Genomic DNA, 6,000 nt, shown 5'->3' with positions numbered 1-6,000 from the left:
TCTACTTTATAATTAGGATCAGTTGCCCCAGCCAATGCAGTAACCCCCTCCTTTGCTTGTTGGTTCAGTGGCATGAAGAACCCAAAGTGGCTAATGTGGCCATCTCAAATCCCATTCAGTGGAGCCCTTCTGGTATTTCTTAGAGAGAGTATTCTTCCTTTGGAAACTAAGAACAAATTGTGGGGATGGAAACAAAAGTTGCATGAGTTCCGTCAATAGGAATTACAATAAAGGAGTCACCACTACTTCTACATTTTGGTTCTTAGAGCTAAGTATGATGGCTATGGAAGAAATAGCATTATATATGGGTTGCCGGCTTAGGAAATATAGTAAAACTTGTGTGACAGCTCCCAGTCCCACTTGTGGCAATGTAGTGAGTTGTCAATAGTGCATTCCACCATTTTATCAAACCACCTTCTTCATATGGACATGACCTATGTCTTCAACTCTAATTCTTTAAATGGAATTTCTTAGTCAAAAGCAATATATTATGGGATTCTAGGACTGTGAACAAGGAAGTCCCTAAATCCATGGATAGTGGTGCTACCAGAAACATTATAGGCAAAGAAGGCAAATCCATATCCAAGTTAAGTGTCTTGTCCTCTATGATAATATAGGTTCAGTGTAATACGTCTGCCATCAGGTGCTGGCAGATCCTGGGATTCGTGCCATTTTAGAAACTTAGTCTCTGATGGTGGTGAGATAGGCACTCATCAGTGATAGTAGCCAGATCAGGCTTGGTGAAGGGTGTGGTGAAGTCTGTGTTCTTAAGCCCACACTGTTGCCAGGACCATTATATTCCTGAGCCCATTATACAAGCACCAGGGTGGCTGGGAAAGACAGCTAACTGATATCCACAGGATTTGTCACATTGTTTACTTGATTATTGAAAATCTTTTGTCAGTGGATGTCTTTTATTAAGCATTTATATGGGACACAATATCCTCACTCTCCCCTCTCTGAGAAGCCCATCCATATAACTCTTCTTCAGATCTCCTTTTAACCAGTCTACCAGTCCTGTTTTCTTCAAGCCTCTGACTTATTTTTTCTAGCCTCCTTGTCCAAATAGCCACTTATCGGTGAATCAATGTAGATCTCTACTTCTGTTTATCTCTCTGCCAGGTAAAGTGGACAGTCAGGTTTTAACACATATATCATGAAGTCTTTTACCTTGTGGCCTTGCCATCTTCCATAGGTGCAGGGTAGGCTCTACTGTGTCCCCATTGGTCATGAAATCAACAAACTTCTATAATCTATCTGGTCATATTGGGACAAACTTCTATCTTGTTCTGTCTTCAAACTTCTAATTCTATCTTGTTCTCTTTACTTGACGCCCTCCTCTTCTTTCCTTCTCCAGAACTCCTAATATAATCTTTTCTATAAAAGATAAGAAGAATTTTTTTAACCTCAAGTAGCTTAAGATTTCTCCATGCAAAAAAATTCCAGAAGTAAAGAAATAGAAAATAATCTGGCTACCTGCTTGAATAGTTGTAGAGGAAATAAATTACAAAGAAATAATAAAAATAATGTCTCAAATATATCCTGCACATAATTCTTTACATTTTCAAAGCTCATTCAAATATTTTATTTTATTATCACTGAAACACTTTGAAGTATAGCTGATATGATTATATACATTTTAAAGATGACACAATTGAAATGCAGAAGGAGTAAAGTGGCTTTGCCAAAGGTTCCATAACTGCCTAAGAGTATAAGCAGGGACCAGGATTTTACCTTCTAGTAGAGTGACAAGAGAATGAATGCACAAATCCCATTGTCATGATATCCTGGGGGAACTCTTGATTTATGGAGTGGAGAGAGCTGTTGATTGATGGAAGAAAGTTAAAGCAGCAAAGGGTATGCTGGAATGGGTGACTCCAGTGCACTGAGTAGAGGGTAAGAATCAGAGTCAGGCTTTCCAGAAAATCCTGGTGTAAGAACCACTACCATTGTGCTATTTTTCTTTTGTCCTTTTTCTTAGTACATTATCAAGAGTTTTCTTAGGGGTAAAGAATGGGGAAGGACATAAAAAGCATACTCAAACCCAAAGAAATATTTCAAAAAGATCAAAATAGCAGAGATGGGGAACACAGGTGACCTAGTAGAGGACAGAACAACTTAACACTCCAAAAATAAACTTGAGTCTGATACGAAGTTATATAAACTGACAGGCCAAAGAGGAAAGAAAAAAAAACTGTCATGTTAATATCAATTAGAAATTTTTCTTTTTAGTAAAGTTGAGTCCTCATTTACCAAATCAAACGTATAATTTATTTTAAAATCAGTGTAGGTTCCTGAGGTTTTGCTTGCCCTCTTCATTTTGTGGATTATACACATTTTTATTTGTTGTGACATAAAACTCCATCTGTGTAAACAGGCCCAAGAACTCGGCAGATGTCTATTTCCTGGTAATCCCAATTCTGTGACCTAAAGCATGTCGTTTAACCTCTCTGGACCAAAGTCTATTTCATCAGTCATGAGTTAAAGAGATAATGCTACATATCCTCTAAGCCTCTCCTAGCTTCCAAATGCAATTATTCTATGAAAACTTTTTAACCTTACACAGCCCTGATTTGGCTTCTTCAGTTAAAAAAAAAAAAAAAAAAAAGGCTCCAGCAGGGGTCACTATAGTCACATTGTGCCCTAAATCTGATTCTCTTTTATGTTCTAGTTTACAGTTTATATCTGCCCTTTGTTTTGATTTTCTGTTTGAGACTACATAGAGCCTCTCTTGTACCCAGATGTTATCTGAATTGATTTCCAATGTACTTAGAAAACCCACTGCAATGTTCTTTTGTTCTGTTTCTTTGTCTTTCTTTTTCCTGTCCTTAGAGATCATTTACCTCTATCGACTCTGGGGTTCTTAGGAGAATTTATTTTATTTAATTAACTACATTATGTTTTTCACCTCTGAGAATTGTAATGAAAATATAATGTTGTAGGGGCGCCTGGGTGGTGCAGTCGGTTAAGCGTCCGACTTCAGCCAGGTCACGATCTCGTGGTCCGTGAGTTCGAGCCCCGCGTCAGGCTCTGGGCTGATGGCTCGGAGCCTGGAGCCTGTTTCCGATTCTGTGTCTCCCTCTCTCTCTGCCCCTCCCCCGTTCATGCTCTGTCTCTCTCTGTCCCAAAAATAAATAAAAAACGTTGAAAAAAAAATAATGTTGTATATTTCTTTAAATGTGTGATATTAAAACAAAACACAAAATTCAACCCTATCCTGAAGGGTTGTTTTTTGTTTGGGGAGGTTTTTTTTGATCTATGAACACCTAAAAAATGTAGTTAGCTTCTTTAGAAGCCACTCATCCTCAATAACCCTGAAATTCTATTAATTGCTTATACTCCTCCATAGTTATTTTGCTATATACACGGAACATAAAAGAACTGGTTTATGTATCTAAGAGAAAGTAGGGATTTCAATGACAGTTCTAATTTCAAATACCCTGCCCATTATCAAATTATATCCTATGGTTTTGTTCTGAAAACATAGAGACTGTACATATGAAGAGATGGGAACACTGTGCCCATTATGCTAGAAGATAGCCATCCAAAAAAGTCAATGTTACTCCCAGAAAATAATAGGATTCCCCAGAACCCTAAATTTTAGGATTAAGTCCTTAGTCTTAAACTCTGAAATTTAGGACATTTTAGAACTAGGATTCTATTTAGGACTACTCTAAAGGGGTTCAATCTGCCTTAAAACCTCTCCCCCAAATCCGTACATTTATACAAAAGCTAAGAGTGTATCAGGAACTTCTCATACCTTGGAGAGCAGTGTCTCTGATCCTTTGACCCAATGTATGTGGCATCCCCATCATGACACTACTTAGCACAAAGTAGTTCTTAACAGGCATATGACGGCCCATTTAGTCTCCTTCTGCCCTTCCTCCTTATACATAACTGCCTATCCCTTTGAGAAAGATTGATATTGCCCCTCTCAATGGCAGCACTAGCTGCTGCCGCCATTTCCAACATTACCATTTTAAAGTCTTAGTCCAGTTAAGCAGGATGGCTGGTCACAAATAACAGTGAAAACACTGGTATGTGGCTTCAGAGACAAGGTTATGAAAAGTATTATGTCTTCTGCCTTGGCCTCTTGGATCAAGGGAACCAGCTGTCATTCCTCAACTAGTCCTGTGGAGAGGAACTAAGGCCTCCTAACAAAAACCAGCACCAACTTGCTAGCCACAATGGTGAGCCCCTTGGAAGAGGATTCTTCCCAAGTGGATTGAGTTCCATTTCTTCTTCCAACCCCAGCAGAGTAGCCTTCTTTTCTCTACTTGTATGTAGCCTCCAACAACCACCCCCAACAACCCCTGATTTTACATAACTGTACTTATTCAACTGCCACAGCTAACTGATCAGATTTCTCTTGGGATGAGTTCCAGCCTGGGTCAGGTATGTACCTCTCAGTCCAGGAATACCTCATCTGTGGCTGGACTTTTTGGTACATAGTACAGACAGGGCTGTGGTGCAAAGATAGAAGGCAGCTTTCAGGGAAAGGTGAGCTAAACAGGCCCTGCAAGTGGTTTCTACCAGCGTCCTATCCGATTTCTCCCCTAGCAAGAGTACTTCTCTTAGAATAGTGTTTGGCAATCTGTAATCTAATTGCCTGCTTATTTTCAGGTATTCATTCTATTCTGTAGGCTCCTTGAGGGCAGGAACTCTGGCCTATTACAGATGTATCTATCCTCAGCACTTAGCACAAACCTGGCACTAAGTAGATAGTTTTAAAAAAAGTTGAAGGTGTGCCCTTTATGAAAAGACTTTGGTATTTTTACTGCTTAGTTGCCACCACATTAATAGAAGAACCACCTATACAGTTTGAGAAATGAATTTTTGCTTAGTATTCCCAAGAATGGGCAATGCCCATGAAAGTTCGACTATGTATTACATTTAAAAAGACATTTTTTTTTTTGATATTATATAGATCAGGCAATCTATCAGTGGTACGTGTTTACATTTGGGGACAGAAACAGAAATTCATTTGTAGTTTAATTCTGGAAGACTAAAAAAATATTACCAGAATTTCCGGTTTGACATCTGATATACAAATTTGTTTTAGAAAGTGTGTTACTTCACCGGAATCCTACTACCATGATGTTTAGACAGTAATTCAAAAGAATTTTAAGCTGTATTGAAATATGTTACAACTGACCTACTTTCAAAAGTAAAGAGCTGTTTCCTCTGTTTCTTAAAGTAAAAGATAGTTTATCAAACTAGTAGAGATTATCCCCTTTTATTTAAAAAAAAAATCAGAAGTGGCCCAAGTGGAACCATTTTAAGGACTAAAGAGGTCATAATTTATATTAGTGATTTTAAATTTTTTTTTTTCAATGTTTTTTATTTATTTTTGGGACAGAGAGAGACAGAGCATGAACGGGGGAGGGGCAGAGAGAGAGGGAGACACAGAATCGGAAACAGGCTCCAGGCTCCGAGCCATCGGCCCAGAGCCTGACGCGGGGCTCGAACTCACGGACCGCGAGATCGTGACCTGGCTGAAGTCGGACGCTCAACCGACTGCGCCACCCAGGCGCCCCTATATTAGTGATTTTAAAAGTCTATTCAATGATGTAAGTTATGTCTTTTAAATTTCTAGAGACCAAACTTTGTCTCTAGAATTCACAATATCCCTGTGATCCCTTTCAAATATGAAATTTCATGATTCTAATAATAAATACAAACATAAATATAAATAAATTCCATAAATTTGTTTTTGTAATTTTGCATAAGCTATGAAATAAATTTAATAAACACAAATATAAATATGCTAAAAATTCTGAGTTTCTAGAATAGTTTTTAATACCTAATAGAATTTGAATGCAGTGTAATGCATATTCATCATGGAAAATTTATAAAATATAGACAGCACAAGGTTAAGACCAAAAATCACTCGTAATCTTTTCATTTATGAATAAATACTGTTAACATTTTGGCCTATATACTCAGTAAGTAAACAAATTAACTGACTACAATGTGAATATTTTCCCATCACTAAATATT

At 37.9% G+C, this 6,000-nt stretch overlaps 1 long non-coding RNA gene across 1 annotated transcript in view; it reads right to left on the bottom strand.

The window, feature by feature from the left end:
* Positions 1-770: 770 nt before the first annotated feature.
* Positions 771-6,000, bottom strand: part of LOC131501326 (uncharacterized) — a 42,427-nt gene continuing 37,197 nt past the window's right edge. The window contains exon 3 of the long non-coding RNA XR_009256751.1: positions 771-1,377. This is a non-coding gene — a long non-coding RNA (uncharacterized LOC131501326). The remainder of the gene's footprint in view (positions 1,378-6,000) is intronic.

Source organism: Neofelis nebulosa, chromosome 2 (genome assembly GCF_028018385.1).
Source record: "Neofelis nebulosa isolate mNeoNeb1 chromosome 2, mNeoNeb1.pri, whole genome shotgun sequence".
Lineage (NCBI taxonomy): Eukaryota > Metazoa > Chordata > Mammalia > Carnivora > Felidae > Neofelis > Neofelis nebulosa.
This window is presented reverse-complemented; position numbering and strand designations above follow the sequence as displayed.